Source organism: Lissotriton vulgaris, chromosome 2_1, assembly GCF_964263255.1.
Source record: "Lissotriton vulgaris chromosome 2_1, aLisVul1.2, whole genome shotgun sequence".
Lineage (NCBI taxonomy): Eukaryota > Metazoa > Chordata > Amphibia > Caudata > Salamandridae > Lissotriton > Lissotriton vulgaris.
Window position 1 is genome coordinate 1289149956 of NC_141687.1, and position 17377 is coordinate 1289167332.

Below are 17377 nucleotides of genomic sequence, written 5' to 3' on the forward strand. Positions count from 1 at the left end.
GAATGCTTATTTTTCAGAATCTAGCACATTGAATGAAACTGAAAATAGTAAACACGTGCTCTAGAAACCCACAAATTAGTGATGACAGCAGAAATGAGAAAAGGCAGAGTCTTGAGGGGTGAAAGCACGGCAGTAAACCAATATTCGAATAGCAGGTAGCATTATTATTTTTCCAAATGGTACTGCCCAAATAAATTGTCGAGAAGGGGAATGCGCTAGTAATGCTGCTTTGGTATACGTGTTTGCTGAGACAGACCATGTGGTAGGGTAGCTTAGTGGGTTAATGTGCTTGCTGCAGAGAGCTGTGTGTAGTCTGCTGGTTTACCAGTATGAATGATCACAACATAACTTGTATGGTTATGGTGCCTTCAGGTAATCTGCAGGTTCAGTCGTTAATGATGCTGTTGCAGAGATTCTGGCGTAACAAGTTCCATCCTTATAAGGCAGGTCACTGGGATACGCACCTTTGGCAAACATTTCAATATAATCTTCAAGGCACAAGCTTGACTTGTTAAAGGTATTAACCCAGTATTTCTTTTATTTCTTTTTTTAAAGGAGTACTAATTAGATAAATAACACTTATTTACCAATAAGTGCTCTGAAGTAAATTTGTATCATGTGTTATTTGAAGGGTCAGTGTTAGTATAACCTCATATGCACACTTTCAGTGCCTTGCCCGGTTTGTGTCTTGGCCATATTCTGAAGGGGCAGGCCGAGCGTATCTTTGCTTTTCCTGACTGTCTGTTGAGTCTGGAAACTGTGTCCTGCTATGGTCCCTTTAACCTCTGCTACTTGCTCTTAGCAAGGACGTTCTTACTAAATAAATTGCTGACTGCCCCTGTAGTGAGGTATTTTAAGTTCTGCACAGTCGTGGGGTAAATTACTTTCCAATTTCAGTGGCGGCTCGCACAGGTAAGAGCGGTAGCGCGTGGATGGTGGAAGTTGAAAGACAACAGGATAAGTAATATCAAATAAAAAATAAATAAATCCACTTGCTTTGCACTTGCCACATCGTGATGCGGCGAGCGCAAAGTAAGTGGTTTTATTTATTTATTTATTTGATATTACTTGTCATCTGTCAACTTCCATCCTGCCATTGCCTCCCTGCTCTTACCTGCGCAGCAGCTACATTCCAATTTCCGATGGGCCTCTCTACCATGGAACAGCACACAGAACGCCACCTGCCCACATCTATTAGTGCCTGCACACTGCACCTGGGCACATGAGGGATGTTCCAGTGGGGCTGGAACCTCGTTGTGGCATACGAACAGCTGGCCCAGTCCTGCGGACTACCACTCTGCCAACAAATACGCTAACAGAAGTTCTTAAAATGCTTGTGCTAGCATGGCGGTCGTTTTTGAGAAACAAAAGTGTGTTCTTGAAGGCAACAGTTAAATGGGGGCTGACACTGCAAAGTTCCATGTATATCCAGCATTTTTTAGGCAATAATAAAAGCGGCATCGCTTATATTCAGGTGTGGTTCACCAGGGTCTGGTGAGTAATGTACCTTCTGGAATATTGAGTTTTGAGCTATGAAATAAGCCTTTCTCATTTAACCACACCCACTCAAAAAACCTGCAGTTAACTAAACACACTTATTGTGTTGGACATTATTTGCCGGATATGGCCCGGGATATAAGGGTGGCGGTCGATTACGTGGTGTACGAGATTCCAGAAATTTGTCAGGTGGGGGCCGGCATGTAAAAAAAATCAGCTTGGGGGGGCTCAACCTACAAAAGTTTGAAGACCTCTGGCTTAGGAGATAAACCTTGATAATAGCAAGACTCCTAAGCGATAAAAATTGGCGGAGCTCGGCGATATGAATATTGCCACTAAACCAACATAGCGATAATCATCGCTAGTTGTTGGTAATATGCCCCTAAATGGAGTGGTGGATAGGGCCTGTGCTTTGATCCAGCTACTAAATGCAGGAATTGTTAGGAATTGTCTTTGTCAAGGCCCCATATACCAGTCTAATCGTGGGGTTGTGGCGTGCTCACAGGGCAATGAGAGCTGAGGGATGGAGCGGGCCCCCAAATACAGCTGAGGAGGGCCGTCGTCAGCTTCACACACACCAGGCGACAACAGTTCCCGGCAGGCCTCGCTGAGGTCAAGCGGCTGCTTTCTGACAGCGGTGTGCACTCTCAGGCAGTCCAGGCCAAACTGCATGAGCATGGAGCAGGCAAATTCAAAAAGCTGGGCAAGGTGATAGGTGGCAGGTGTACACCCAGGCCCCCCAGTGGGATGTTCAATGAGAGATTGAACTAAAGATGTGATTGAACCGAAAGCTGTGTCTGCCAAAGTATCCATGCAAAAAGAACGGATGACGGACGAAATGCTGAGCCAATCAAATTCACCCCCAGTCACAGATCTGGGTTAAAATCATATTTTTTTGTGCACGCCACACCATTCAAGTTTAGACTCATGCAAATCAGTCTTGACCCAGCTCCCCATGCGAACAGTACAGGACATCACTTAACTTTGCCTACGGCTCAGAGGAGAGACCCAATTTGGACTGCATCCAGAATGTTGCTGCTTTGAGGGAGGTTGGGGGTAGGGACTCCTAAGACACTTCTCACAAACCAATACAGTATCAGTGGGTGCCGCAGCACTAGGCCCTGGATGTGGGCTGACCCATTGCCGTAACCAAACTTGAGCCACCCCTGCAAGGCAGGGGGTGGGGCCCCCTCCGGTCTCCATTAGGAGCTCTGCAGAGGGGGCCCCGTTAGACCTTGCCTGCCCGCCCTCGCACTGTGTGGGGGGGTGGGGGGTCTGTGTTATGCCACTGGGCTGCACTGTTCGTGAACTCGGGAGGCCAGTGCCCGTCGCAGTACTTAATACGTGATCTATGGCGTTTAACTGTCCCATTACCAGCATTATGGCAGATTTCCATTGCACCTGTTTTGGAGGCATGTCAAAATTCAGTGGTGAGGCTTGAAACCCGTTGAAACTGACGCCCAAGGACTGTTGCGCTAGGTATAGCGCTCCTTCCACTACAGAGACAACAATTATGTTGCACCAATAATGCCACTACTCAAGTGACCATGGTCAGTCTGCCTTCAAAAGAGCCCCCCGCAGTCTTAGAAATTACAACAGCAGATAATACCACATAAGCAGTGTACGAATTTATATGTCCACAAATCAACACATTGGCACTAAAAAATGCTAAGATTTGAGTCTCGGCGTTGGCTCAACATCCTGTGATTCTGGGCTAATCACTTAATTTCCCTGTGCCTACAAACAAATGTATGTGCCATTATGTATTGTAACTGATGCTTGTGTAAAGCGCTCCAATACTTTCGGATCGGGTTCGCGCTACATAAAACTGCAGCAACAATAAAAAAAATACACAATTTACTCAGTATAATAGAAGTGCGGTGCCACCTGCTGCCCTAATGCACGAAGTACAGCCAACAGTAACAACAGTAATCCTGGCGATTATTCTACCGGACACCAACCAATGGAACGGCACCTTTAACATGCTACCTCTTGAGGAAGCTGCTACCCTTCTCCCCCTAAACCGGAGAGTTCTGTTACCGAATGAGCAACGCTCCTGCGCCTCGAGACAGCGCTCCCCTTACCTGGTTTCCCCGCATGGGCTACTCCTAGAGGAATCCAACAACGGGAATGGCAGTGCATAGGGCCCTATAAACAAGCATTGACATAGCTAATAGGTCTTGCCTTTGGGACCATAAAAGTGTTTAGCCAAAGCTATTGGCTTTCCTAATGTGTTTAAGCTTTTTAGGTCTCGCCTGTCGATGCGCATGCGCATCGAGCAAGCGAGACTATTGCGAGTTATCCACTCTTTATCCACACTGCAAGGAATCGTGGCGATTCCTTGCAGTGCCCGTGACTTTTAAGGTCAATGCGCATGCGCATTGAGCTTATGCGCATGCGCATTGACCTTAAAAGCGCGTGCGCGTGCACGTCCGTCTCCTAACAACACACACACACACCCTCTCCCCCGCTCCGCCCCCTCCCGCCGTGTCGCATTTCTCTTTCTCCTCCCCCTCCCCTCTCTTCCTTCCGTCTAACGCCGTGTCGCACCTCTCCCCTCTCCGCCCCCTCCCCGCTCCGCCCCCTCCCCTTCCCTCCGTGTCGCATTTCTCCTCTCCCCTCTCCGCCCCCTCCCCTGCCCGCCGTGTTACGGTGAAAGGCTTGTTTATATCACCCAGCTTTTTCCTCCGCTGTTCCTTCTCGTGTCATCGTTCTATGTCACACATTTTTTTCTGCTTTTCACACTCCACCGTGCCTTTTCCCCTCTCCCTCTTCTCTTCCCCCTCCCCTTTGCTGTGGCTTCTGTCCTCTACCTGTTCTGTCTCCGTTCTGTGTTCTTTCCTCCGTGACTGCCCCCTCCCCCTTTCTCTCATCTCTCGTCTACTTTCTTCTTCCCAGTATGTTAGAGCGCTCCTAGCTCCCGTCGGATTCCCCTGTGGCACTGTGTATTGTACAGTTCTGCACGTCTCCTACAAGAGCTGCCAAAGCGTGAGGCCGGGAACTTGGAATGTGTGGAAATCCCCACCGGGTCTGCAATAAGTTACTGCACCATTTACTCCTGTGCTCCATAATGCTATTTTCCAACATGTGCCCAAGGGTACACAATTTGTTTCGCGAGCCGAGCCCAAAAATATCTTTTGCATTCTTTGTTGCAGAGCAGCTCATTAAACCAAATAGTACTTGTGAGACTGAAAAGCATGTCAGCAATTTGTAAATAATATCTATTGGAAGACAATGTTATGGTTGTTCTCTCTGCTCCCTCAGGCTTGCTTTTGGTGATTAAATGTAAAATATGTGGCACAAGGTCGTGCCTCCCCTACTCTCCTCCCCCCTCCTCCTGCCTGCCGTGTCGCACCTCTCCCCTCTCCGCCCCCTCCCCCGTTCCGCCCCCTCCCCTTCCCGCCGTGTCGCATTTCTCCTCCCCCCTCCCCTCTCTTCCCTCCGGCTTGTTTTACTTTAAGGTAGCTCGAGTTTGCCAATGCTTGTTTAGAACTACACTCTCATCCCACTTCGTGCCTCCCCACTTCTCCACTTATCTCTACTTTGCGTGCAGGTGGGTGTCTGAACACATAATTGCTTTCAGTATTTAAAGGTCAACCTATTGGTTTTATCAATGCATGTTTGATGTTGTGTTGTCTACGAAATTGCACTATTTCTGATGAGCGCGTGTATATTACCAGTCGGTAACTATAGCTGAGAAATATCCCACGCTCTTTTATTTTACCGTGCTTGTCAAAACCTCCTTTTCACTTTTTAACAAAAACATTTTATAGTCAATTTCCGATAAAAGGGTTATTTTGACAAAATAAGCGAAATATAATGAACGGGGGCATCTCTGTTGTGCTGCTGTTGTTTTGCTACTTGCACGACTATTAAAAACAACCTTCAAGCGAGGTCAGGCGCGACTGTGTGCTTCGGTTCTCATAAAGGGAAATTAATAGTGCTGCCATGAGTTGGCATGGGTAAGCGAGACCTCTTCCCTACATAGCCATGTTAGAGCGCTCCTAGCTCCCGTCGGATTCCCCTGTGGCACTGTGTATTGTACAGTTCTGCACGTCTCCTACAAGAGCTGCCAAAGCGTGAGGCCGGGAACTTGGAATGTGTGGAAATCCCCACCGGGTCTGCAATAAGTTACTGCACCATTTACTCCTGTGCTCCATAATGCTATTTTCCAACATGTGCCCAAGGGTACACAATTTGTTTCGCGAGCCGAGCCCAAACATATCTTTTGCATTCTTTGTTGCAGAGCAGCTCATTAAACCAAATAGTACTTGTGAGACTGAAAAGCATGTCAGCAATTTGTAAATAATATCTATTGGAAGACAATGTTATGGTTGTTCTCTCTGCTCCCTCAGGCTCACCCTCAACCCCTCAAGCTCAACCCCTCACTCACCCTCACTCAACCACCCTCAACCTCCCTCACCCTCACTCACCCTCACTCACCCTCACCCACCCTCACCCACCCTCACCCTCACTCACCCTCACTCACCCTCACTCACCCTCACCCTCACTCACCCTCAACCCCTCACCCTCAACCCCTCACCCTCAACCCCTCACCCTCAACCCCTCACCCTCAACCCCTCACTCACTCACCCTCACTCACTCACCCTCAACCCCTCACCCTCACTCACCCTCACTCACTCACCCTCAACACCTCACCCTCACTCACCCTCACTCACCCTCACTCACCCTCAACCCCTCACCCTCACTCACCCTCAACCCCTCACCCTCACTCACCCTCAATCCCTCACCCTCACTCACCCTCAACCCCTCACCCTCACTCACCCTCAACCCCTCACCCACACTCACCCACACTCACCCCCACTCACCCTCACTCACACTCACCCACACTCACCCACACTCACCCTCACTCACCCTCACTCACCCTCACTCACCCTCACTCACCCTCCCTCACCCTCACTCACCCTCACTCACCCTCACTCACTCACCCTCACTCACCCTCACTCACCCTCACTCACCCTCACTCACCCTCACTCACCCTCACCCTCACTCACCCTCACTCACCCTCAACCCCTCACTCACCCTCAACCCCTCACTCACCCTCAACCCCTCACTCACCCTCAACCCCTCACTCACCCTCAACCCCTCACCCTCACTCACCCTCAACCCCTCACCCTCACTCACCCTCAACCCCTCACTCACCCTCACTCACCCTCACCCTCAACCCCTCAGCCTCACCCTCACCCTCACTCACCCTCAACCCCTCACCCTCACTCACCCTCACTCACCCTCAACCTCATGCTAAAGATTTACAAAAAAAACCATTAACAATTCTAAAAGCACTAACTCTAATGCTGCGAGACCTATTGCATTTCTAATGCTTGTTTACCTTTTAATTATTTATTTATTTATTTTTAGGCCGAGTTTTATATAGCGCAATCTAGACCAAGTATCAGGTATCAGAGCGCTTTACATAGCACCAGTTGCGTTACACGAGGACACATTCATCATTAGGTCTCGTCTGGCAAAAGCTGCGCATGCGCTGCTCTTGCCATGGAGAGGACCTTTTGGAATCAATTCAGCCAAAGCTGAATGCACACGTGTCCAGATGGACAAAGATGGCTGCTCCCGCCATCCGCAAAGCTAAACATGCACGCGTAGGGACAAAAAAATACACACGCTTGTGGATAGCCTGATACCATCTTTGACCCACGCATGCATTTTTTTGACCGTACGCGTGCTTTCGCTTTTCCTCCCTCTCCCCCGTCGGCCCCTAGGTACCGCATTTTTTTTCTTGTGGAAGTTTGATGTTAAGTATTTCGCCAGACGAATTGTGTGGTCGAGATTTTATGCAGTGTTTGCCCTTACTAGTTTAACTCGGGTTAACCCTGGGAGCAGACATAGGAAGGGCGCATTATGTGGACGATGGGAAAGGTATGTGTCACTGACAGCTCTGTTAACGGCAGCCGCAGTCTGGAGGGCAAGCAGCACCTGTAGCGGCCCGGGCTAATTTAGAACGAGGTAACGGGGCCATCCTATGACATCGCCGCACAGGAATGTCACGTCTTTCATCATTTTTTGAGTGGAACAATCGCAGTGGCTTTTAACGGGGCACCAGGCATTCTCTATTCAAGACTCGAGGACTCTGTCTTGTTCCACACCATGTACTCCGACAACAACGCAGTTATTCTTTCTTCGTGGGTTTGTGTTCGAATCAATAACTTTCAGTAGCAATTTCTGGGATCTGTAGCAAGGCGCTACATCATCCAGGTAAACAGAGGCTCCCCAGGAATGCAAGGCTTTTCATGAGCGCTTTATTCTCCTCCTATCACAGACTGACTAGATTAATAATCGCGTTCTTTTTTAATTTAGCGGCTATAAGGTTGAAAGGCTGAGTGGGCCCTGCTGGGATCTGAACCTATACTTTTTAGGTTTAACAGAGTCTCTCAAAAGCCACGAGCATCATTTATTGCTGTCACATTCTCGATTTAGAAGCGCAAATTTGTCAATGTTTCTGTTTTTGGGCGGTAGCAGTGCCAACATGGAATTCAATGGCCGAACAACTTCTCAAAATCGATCAACTTGTTCATACACCTTGTGCAACAAGCATTGGCATAGCCAATAGGTCTCGCCTTTGGGACCTTATAAGTGTTTAGTTATCCAGCACAATATCCTTAGTGCAACAACATCAAGTGTTGCATGGCTAAACACTTATAAGGTCCCAAAGGCAAGACCTATTGTCTATGCCAATGCCTGTTATTTTAAGAGATGTAAATTACTTGCCACATAACATAAGTCTGTAACAACTGTCCCTTGTGCAGAGTATTTAATATTGCCTCCTCTTCTATTCAAAGTTGCAAGTGACTATGCCCAGTATTGATCTAAATCTCTATTCTTTATCACACAAAATGTTGACAAGTATGAACTAAGTTTAAAATGCTGCATTGGTCTTTTACAATTAACCTGCACCTGGCTTTAAGGCACAGGCAACTAAACCTCTCCTCTCTAGTCTTTATTAACCCATTGAAGTATAAAACATCCACCGGCCATCAATTGAGTTAAATAGATAAAGTACAACCCAAACTGCAAAAAAAGAAAACATTGAAAACAATAAAGAGCTGGTTTCACTGGGGCTCGAACCCAGGACCTTCTGCGTGTAAAGCAGACGTGATAACCGCTACACTATGAAACCGATATGCACGCATTATCTGCAGTACAATATATGTAAATCCACTGGATGAAATTGTGTACGTGTTAAATATATAATGTTCGTATTACATCTAGCATGCTCACTTGCCCCTCACTCATTGCAAACACAACGTATCTTCTCGCACAGTGGTCTTCTAAATTACGATCAATTGGTGATTTGTCATTTCAGCTCAACTAATATATTTTTTTATATGACATCTTGCCTTCCAAACGTACATTTTTAAGCAATCAGCACCTTTTTCAATTGAGGAGCGTTCACTTATTTATTTATTTTGCACAATACAGAGAAACTGGCACCCCTGAGCCCAAGAGAATCGGAAGCGTTTTCTAATAACCAGCCCTGGCTGCGCTCCATGACAGCGGGCACACGAGCGGAAGGGCAGAGCGGCAAACAAGGGGCGTGAGACTCGGGATAGGAGAATACCACATAAAAAAAGAGGGGTGAAGAGGGTAACGAGAGAGGCAGGCAGACAGGGGAGCTTAAAAGGAGAGATGGAAAGAGTAGAACGTTAAGGGGCAGAGAGGTAGTAAAATGGATTTAGAGACATGGAGGCAGTTTTAATAAGAAAAGAGGACGAGATTGAGGGGTGAAAAACAAGCGCGCATGAGACGCGCTCTGTGGTGGGGAAAGAAAAGAGAAGGCGAGTGAGAGGGGTGAAAAACAAGCTTGCGCGAGATGCGCTCTGTGTTGGGGAGGGGGTGAGGCGTGCAGAATAAATATAGTCCAGAACCTGGGGTTGTGAACTGATAACCAGGTTTTTACGGTGCTGCACATTACCAGGGTCCTTTGAAGACAGCAATAGCTCCAATGAAAGAAACATATTAGGGCTCAGAAGTCTCCTTTGAAATGCCCTCGGCTGCACCCAAGGCAGCATCTTTATTCAGAGTCTGCCCGCCTACATTCAACCAAAAAATGAAATCTGTTATGGGACTTTATGTCCTCAACGAGTCGCAATTTTCTCACAATAACCTCCTCTGATCTAGCTGCATAGAGCACACAGGAGCAGCGGCAGAGGAAGGTTCATGGTCCTGGGTGCTCTATTTGGCGTGATCAGAATTTGGATTCAGTGCTTCACAGATTGGAGACTAGGTATCTTGAGAAAAAGTATACGAGAGAGACTATTAATTCAGTTTTTTGATGGGGTACAATCTGTGTCCCCAACGAAGGACAGCTTGTCCGAAATGCTTTGGGCATGATTTGTTTAATGAGAATAGTCCTTTCAGTACATAACGTAACTTCGTGGAATAACATGTAATTATACAAAAATGAACATCATGGGTCCAAAATAAAATGGATAATTGAACTAAATTTCTTGGATTACATCTGGTGATTTCGCCCATTCATTCGTAAAGCTGAATCCAGCGCATAGAGTGATGCATTCAAGGCACTATTTGTCAGTTAATTGGGTAGGTAGTTCTTTAAATAATGTTCGTTGACAGAGGGCGTACCTTATAGCATGCCAGAGTTTCAAAAATAGATTTGTAATTAAGAAATAACTTAGAAGTGGAATATAGGAACCTTCTATGGAGTGCTGTTTGTAAGAGTCACATTCCCGTGGGAAAAGCTGCCTATTGTTAAAGCCCAGTTTGTCTCCATCTCAAACAAGTCCGTAAACAAGCTCTAGTAGAGTTGTGTATAAGGCACAGAGACTTGTGTACACCTGAGGCAGAAAGCCGGGTGTTAGGCTACCTGTGTGACTTTTTAATTTTCCTTTGGAAACATTTATTAAAAACCTGATTTGCGCCGTGTTTTACTTAGAATCCAGCAATCCCCTCACATTGGGAAACATTCTACACTGACCCCTGACTGAAGAGTGGTTGTGGCAGCCATATTGGGGGAACAAGTAAGTCCCAGCGCTCTAGCGCTGTAGACTATAAAAGGAGGCAACACGATAGCTCGCAAGACTTGTGTACACCTGAGGCGGAAAGCCGGGTGTTAAGCTACCTGTGTGACTTTTTAATTTTCCTTTGGAAACATTTATTAAAAACCTGATTTGCGCCGTGTTTTACTTAGAATCCAGCAATCCCCTCACATTGGGAAACATTCTACACTGACCCCTGACTGAAGAGTGTTTCGTGGCGGCCATATTGGGGGAACAAGTAAGTCCTAGCGCTCTAGAGCTGTAGACTATAAAAGGAGATGGCCACTCCTCCGCGCAGCGGACGCGGGCAGCGGCGCCGAAGTCAAGCCAAAGTCCTGCCCGTCTGCGCCCGTCCGCGCTGAGGCCGGGCTTAGGGCCAGAAATACTGCTCTGGTAACTACTTATGTTTCCCCTACTAAAAATCTTATTTTATCCCTGAATACCCATTCTATGCACTGTCCTCAAGCTCTTGCGGTAGATAAGTGGGCAGGTCCTATAAGCTGTCAACTTTGCAAACAAAATATAGTACCCATTATAAAACAACGGATTAAAGACACCGAGAGGACTCTCGTTGGAGGCCTCATAAATGCTCGCTCTATGTGTAAGAACGCTCAGCACATATATGATCTGATTGCAGAAAAAGAACTAGACTGCCTATTAGTTACAGAGACATGGCTTAAAGACTGGTCCAACCCGGACATTGTCCAAGCTCTACCCCCGGGCTTTTTAATACAGAAGTGGGATAGACCCCGCCAGCGGGGAGGAGGGCTGGCAATCATCCATCGTGACTCCCTGAAATGCACCACTATGGAGCTACCAGACATAAAAGGAGCAGATTGTTTTGGTTTTAATCTTCAAGCTCATGACTCTTTCACCTTCTCCGGGATATTAATATACCGACCCCCTGGACAAGCAACCCAGTTTCTGGAAAGTATAGGGGAGGTACTTGCTAGCCTAATCCTGCGATTCGCAAACTTCACTCTGCTAGGAGATATAAACCTGCATTTAGATAATACTAGTGACCCAAATGTACTGTGCTTTAAAGAAACCCTACGTATTTTAGGACTGACAATTCAAACAGTAGACCCAACCCACACAGCTGGGCATGTCCTAGACTGTATTTGCTCTAATATAAACACAATCAAAGTGGAATCACCGCTAACCCAAACATGGTCAGACCATAAGTTTATTGGTTTTAACCTTAAAGTTGACAATAAAAAGGAAACTAAACTAATTTCAGGTAATACAAACTCAATTCCTTGCTGGGGGAAAATAATAGAACATCCAGACCTGAAGAGCTGGGTGGAGGCAGAAAAACCAACTCTGTCAGGGAATGCGATCACTGAAAATGAACACTATAAGGGCTGGATGAGAACTATTGGGGAAAGAATGAAAACACGAGGAACGAAATCTAAAACTATACAAAGAAAAAAATCCGCCCCCTGGTATACCTGCTCACTAAAAGAAACATTGGGAGAAGTGAGAGTATTAGAGCGTAAATGGCGCCGCCATTACAAGAGCGACGACCGGGAAAGCTATAAAAAGGTTAGGAGGAATTACCATATCTCAATCAAACTTGCTAAAACAAGTTACTATACAAACCTGATTGAGTCCACTAATAATAAGCAAAAAGAAATATTCCAAATTGTCAACAGCTTTAGGAAACCCTAAATACTATCCCAGGAAATCCCGCCATCCCAGTCTCTCTGTGATAAAATCGCAGTATATTTTGAACAGAAAATCATCAATTTTACAAAAGATTTCCCACAGGTCAATCGGGAAGAACTAGACGTAGCTTTTAAAGCCTCAAAGGAAAGATCGGGTACCACAACATGGGAAAGCTTTGCCATGATTAGCCCAGTTGAATCCTCCCAAGCCATCTCCAGACGGAATTCAGGTTCCCCTTTTGATCCTTGTCCCCCGCTGCTACTTAAGGCTGTAAAAGATGAAGTCAACCCAATGATTAACTCCATACTAAATTCCTCATTACAAACAGGAGATATTCCAACATGCTGGAAGATTGCAGCTGTTAGACCTCTCCTAAAAAAGCCATTCAAGACCCCACAGTATTGTCAAATCTTCGGCCCATATCGCTTCTCCCAGCGGTATGCAAACTTGCAGAGACCTGTATTAACAAACAGCTCACTGCATACCTGGAGGGTAATAATCTTCAATATTATAAACAAAAATGGAGAGCAAAGGGATTTTATCCACCTTAGTGGACGGAAGGGTACTCCCGATCCCCAGGTTAGGTAACTATATAACAAAATAAGGAGTACCACCATAGATAAGGCTGGAGAGCGATATCGGTGGGATGAGATTCTAATGAAGAAAAAGAAGAAGTCCTTCTTTGTTTTTAAAGAACCCCTCACTCACCGACCTGGTCGGTGACATGCTTCATCATCGGGGCCACCTTGACAGCCGAGTGCCGTCAAGGTGTGCTGCAACACCTGAGATACAGTGGAGCGGGTATGTGAGTGATGAATGTAAAGAAAAAAGTCAGTGAGTTAAAAATTGTCCTGGTATGACTTATACAAAGATTATTTATTCTAAGACTACTGGACAATAATAAAAACAGTGTATGTCGATACAGTGAAGGCTTAATTAGGACCAAATGTAGACCTAACACATATCACAGATACATTAGGTCCTAATTAAGCCTTCACTGTATCGACATACACTGTTTTTATTATTGTCCAGTAGTCTTAGAATAAATAATCTTTGTATAAGTCATACCAGGACAATTTTTAACTCACTGACTTTTTTCTTTACATTCATCACTCACATACCCGCTCCACTGTATCTCAGGTGTTGCAGCACACCTTGACGGCACTCGGCTGTCAAGGTGGCCCCGATGATGAAGCATGTCACCGACCAGGTCGGTGAGTGAGGGGTTCTTTAAAAACAAAGAAGGACTTCTTCTTTTTCTTCATTAGAATCTCATCCCACCGATATCGCTCTCCAGCCTTATCTATGGTGGTAATCCTTATTTTGTTATATAGTAGGGTAATAATCTTCTCCATCCAAATCAGGCTGGCTTCAGGTCCCATCATTCGACAGAATCTGCCCTCCTTTTTTCTAGGGAAACAATCAGAGCTGCTTTGGATCAGGGCAAAAGAGCAGTCCTGATCCTGCTAGATGTATCTGCAGCTTTCGACACGGTGTCCCACGATATCCTGATACATCGCCTAAGGAGTTTGGACATAGTGGGCACCGTGTTGAAATGGTTTAACAACTTTTTGAGACAAAGAAAGCAGATTACCATGCTAGGGCAGTACTGTTCGGAAGAAAGGGAAGTCCAGTCCGGGGTACCTCAGGGCTCCAGTTTGAGCCCCATTTTATTTAACCTTTATATGGTCCCATTGATGGAGCTCATTTCTTCCTTTGCCAACAGTTCAATAGCATATGCCGATGACACTCAACTAGTCCTAATCCTAGACGAGGACGCGGCAATTGCTGAATGCTCTTTGAGGGACTGCCTGAAGGCCACTTTTGAGTGGATGAATACTAACCACCTGAGATGTAACACCGCAAAGACAGAAATTCTACCCTTTGGTAGAAATAATCTGTTCTCCCCCCAGACTTGTTGGCCGTCAGAGGCCGAGGCTCCGCCTAGTACTATTACGGCTGCCCGAAATTTAGGAATTAAATTCGACGAGGCATTATCCTTTAAACAACAGGCAAATGAAGTAGCAGGCTCATGCTTCAATGTAATAAAGGGTCTCAGAATTTTTTTTAACCTTCTCCCCCTATCAGCCAGACAAACGGTAGCAGTGGCATTAGTTATATCCAGGTTGGATTATTGTAACAGTCTGTATGCTGGGGTAAACAAAGCAGCCTTACATAAGCTGCAAATGGTCCAACATGCTGCGGCAAGATTAGTGCTTAAAATGCCTAAAAAAACCTCAGCCTCCGCAGCACTTGATACACTTCATTGGCTTCCCATCCAAAAGCGGATCCTGTTTAAGGTCCTAATAATTACCTTTAGGGCCTTTCATAAATGAGGCCCACAATATCTGTCTAAAAACTTCAATCGATATCATCCCCGCCGACAACTGAGGTCGGCAACAGCCAATCTGATGGTCGTCCCAAAGTTCCGGCTCGTCACGAGAGGAGGAAAATCCTTAGCGGTTAGAGGAGCTAAAGCCTGGAATAAACTCCCTCACCAAATTTGTGAAATTACCTGTGAAAGTAAATTTAGGAAATCCCTTAAAACTTGGATTTATAGCTTGGCAGACACAACCTGCAAAACCCTGGTTTAGGATCTGAACGCCACTGTGGGGATTACAACTCTTACCACCTGGAATACACAAGTCAAAAAGCGCCAAGATGCTCCTCGGAGTGATAGCGCGCTATAGAAATTCCCTATCACATCACATCACACAAGACGCACACTAAAAAGTCCCTCCTCACCTCAGAACTGCTATTCAGGATATTTCCCATAAGCACTCAGCCAGGCAAGGTCAATGAGATAGGCGCTGAAGACCATATAGGGTCATTCGCATAAGAATTTGTAGAAAAAGCGACATAATGAATGGGTTGGTTGACCCTTCTCAGTAGCCAAGCTCGTTCTATGAGGTGAGGATTTTTATGAACAATATATGATTTATATACCGTTCTCTAGATTGTACGCAGCACACAGTGTTGCAGTACTTAGGCACAAGCATTTGGTACCCAAGTGGAGACCCGCTTATGATAATGTAATGTGATTAGAGCAGCGAGAGAATTGGCATCAAGGGATGAGCCCGGACTCCTCAAACCAGTACCCTCCCGTGATTCTCCATTCACCAGGCTCTCATTTGCTGCAGCCCCCTGAGTACCTATTGGACTTACTCCTACTGTTTCCCTTTAGTTGATAATACTTATAACTCTGGTTAGTGCTGGCTATTGGTGCTCAGACCCAACCGGCCTCAGTGGGTGGGAGACGTGTTTTCACTTTAACCTCCAGCAGCTAATGGCTGATCTTTTGCCCAAAAATCCTAAAGAACCTCCCATCAAGCGAGCCTCCTTTGTTAGCCCCGCATTCTTCACAGCTGTCAGAACCTTCATTGCAGCAGGCAAAACGCACATCGAAAAAGCAACTTCAAAATCAAACGTATGCCTTAAGTACCATTGAGTCAAACCTGAAAACGAATCACTCTCAGTAAAAGTGTTCTACTGAATAAAGTCTTGCTATATTTGCTGTATCCTTTCTACCATAGACACCCAACGAGTACGTTACTTTATTTTGCTTAATGGTTCAATAAAGGTGCACCGTCTTGAGGCAAACTTTGTTTTAAAGCTGCCTGAAAAAAAGATTTTGCAAAAGTACTTTTTGGTTCCAAGCTCTATAATGTCACCTGTCTCCTTGATAGGCGACATTATAAGATTGTGGTTCACTAGATTTAGAATAGCCCTTAATGATCTAGTCACCCAGACAGTGGCCAGGTCCTTGCTGGACGAATGGGTGAATCCACGTGTCCTGCACTTGTGTTTGCCTCTCATCCCATTTGGTAAACATGTCACTTGCCTGTCTCCACAAATTCCCCTTATGTGCCTCAGCCTTTCTGGTACAATCTGGCCTCTTCCTGTGTAGATTCCAAGGCCAGAGGCACGGTTGTATGAATTGGCTACCTAATAGAAACAATGTTCCTCTTGTCCTGGTGGATACCGCAGCTCTAAACAGAGACAAAGAGGAGACAAAGGACATCAAGGGGAGGCATCTGGGACATTTTGAAAAGCGTGCTGAATACTGAGTGTGATCTCAGTTCCCTCCCTGAAACTATATGGAAACTCACTTGTTCCCTTTGACTTGTTCAATGGACATCTGTATCTGCATGTAGAGCTGCACACTGATTACTTCCGATTTGTCCATGACTCTTTCTAGTTTGGTATTGCACTCTAGGTTGTAGTTATCTGAAAAACACATGCAATGCCAGTTGCTGTTCTGTTTAATGTATTCAATTGTCTTACTGATGTATCTTACTGAGTAATTATCTATACACCCATGCCACATCAAGCATTGGCAAAGCCAATAGGTGTCGCTTATAAGAGATTGATCTATTGGCTTCATCAGCGTTTCTTATACGTGTTACACAGCAGCACGAGCTACTCTGCAATATGCAATAAAAAAAGTGGTGGGAGACTACAATGGAGGCACAGGGAGGGGAAAAGCAGCATTAGGGAGATGCAGGGGAAGGGGCGGGGCACCAGACTGGGGCAGCTACATGGGCAAGGGGTGGGTGGGAGGTGAGAGAAGAAACAGTACCTCTGTCACAGCACGAGCAGCTGACGGACACTAATTAGGGTGACTCAATCTGTGCTTGGTCCATGCTTCACAGAAAGGAACAAAAGTGATGCTTGGCCTGCACTGGCCAATTAGAAGGCAACAAGGAAGAGTGACACTGAAGCAGACAAAGGGTAAACAATGGGTGGGTTCCAAGTTCTTTATTGTAAACAATAGTCTTTCAAACGAGAGCGGAAGCAGTGCATGCACTGTCACAGGCTCGACCTTAAAATTATGTTTCACTAGCATATGATTGTTCACCAAGAACTGAACTCAAATTGTAATTTTTTATCCAATATACTTTTACATTTTACTTTTACTGAAGCAATTACTTGGCACGCCTGGGGCTCATTCCTAGTTCACAACAATTCAGGTGGCTGATTACGCAACTAATAAATAGCAATTCCGCAGTGCGGTAATTACTGGGTGGGCTATTTGTGCATCCTTCCTAGTATCAGACCTTGGAAGGGTGATAACACCCAAATTGTACGCATTTTCTCTGGTTCTGATGTGGGCATAGTCGCATGTTGCACACTAGGCCAGCACAATTTTTGCTAACTTTTATCTGGCGAAAATTATGCAA

At 45.8% G+C, this 17377-nt stretch overlaps 1 protein-coding gene and 1 non-coding gene across 2 annotated transcripts in view; one reads left to right on the forward strand and one right to left on the reverse strand.

The window, feature by feature from the left end:
* Positions 1-17377, forward strand: part of LOC147732519 (carotenoid-cleaving dioxygenase, mitochondrial-like) — an 816482-nt gene that overhangs the window by 680678 nt on the left and 118427 nt on the right. The window lies entirely within an intron of this gene.
* TRNAV-UAC (transfer RNA valine (anticodon UAC)) lies at positions 8578-8650 on the reverse strand. The gene has a single exon. It is a non-coding gene; the product is annotated as a tRNA-Val (tRNA).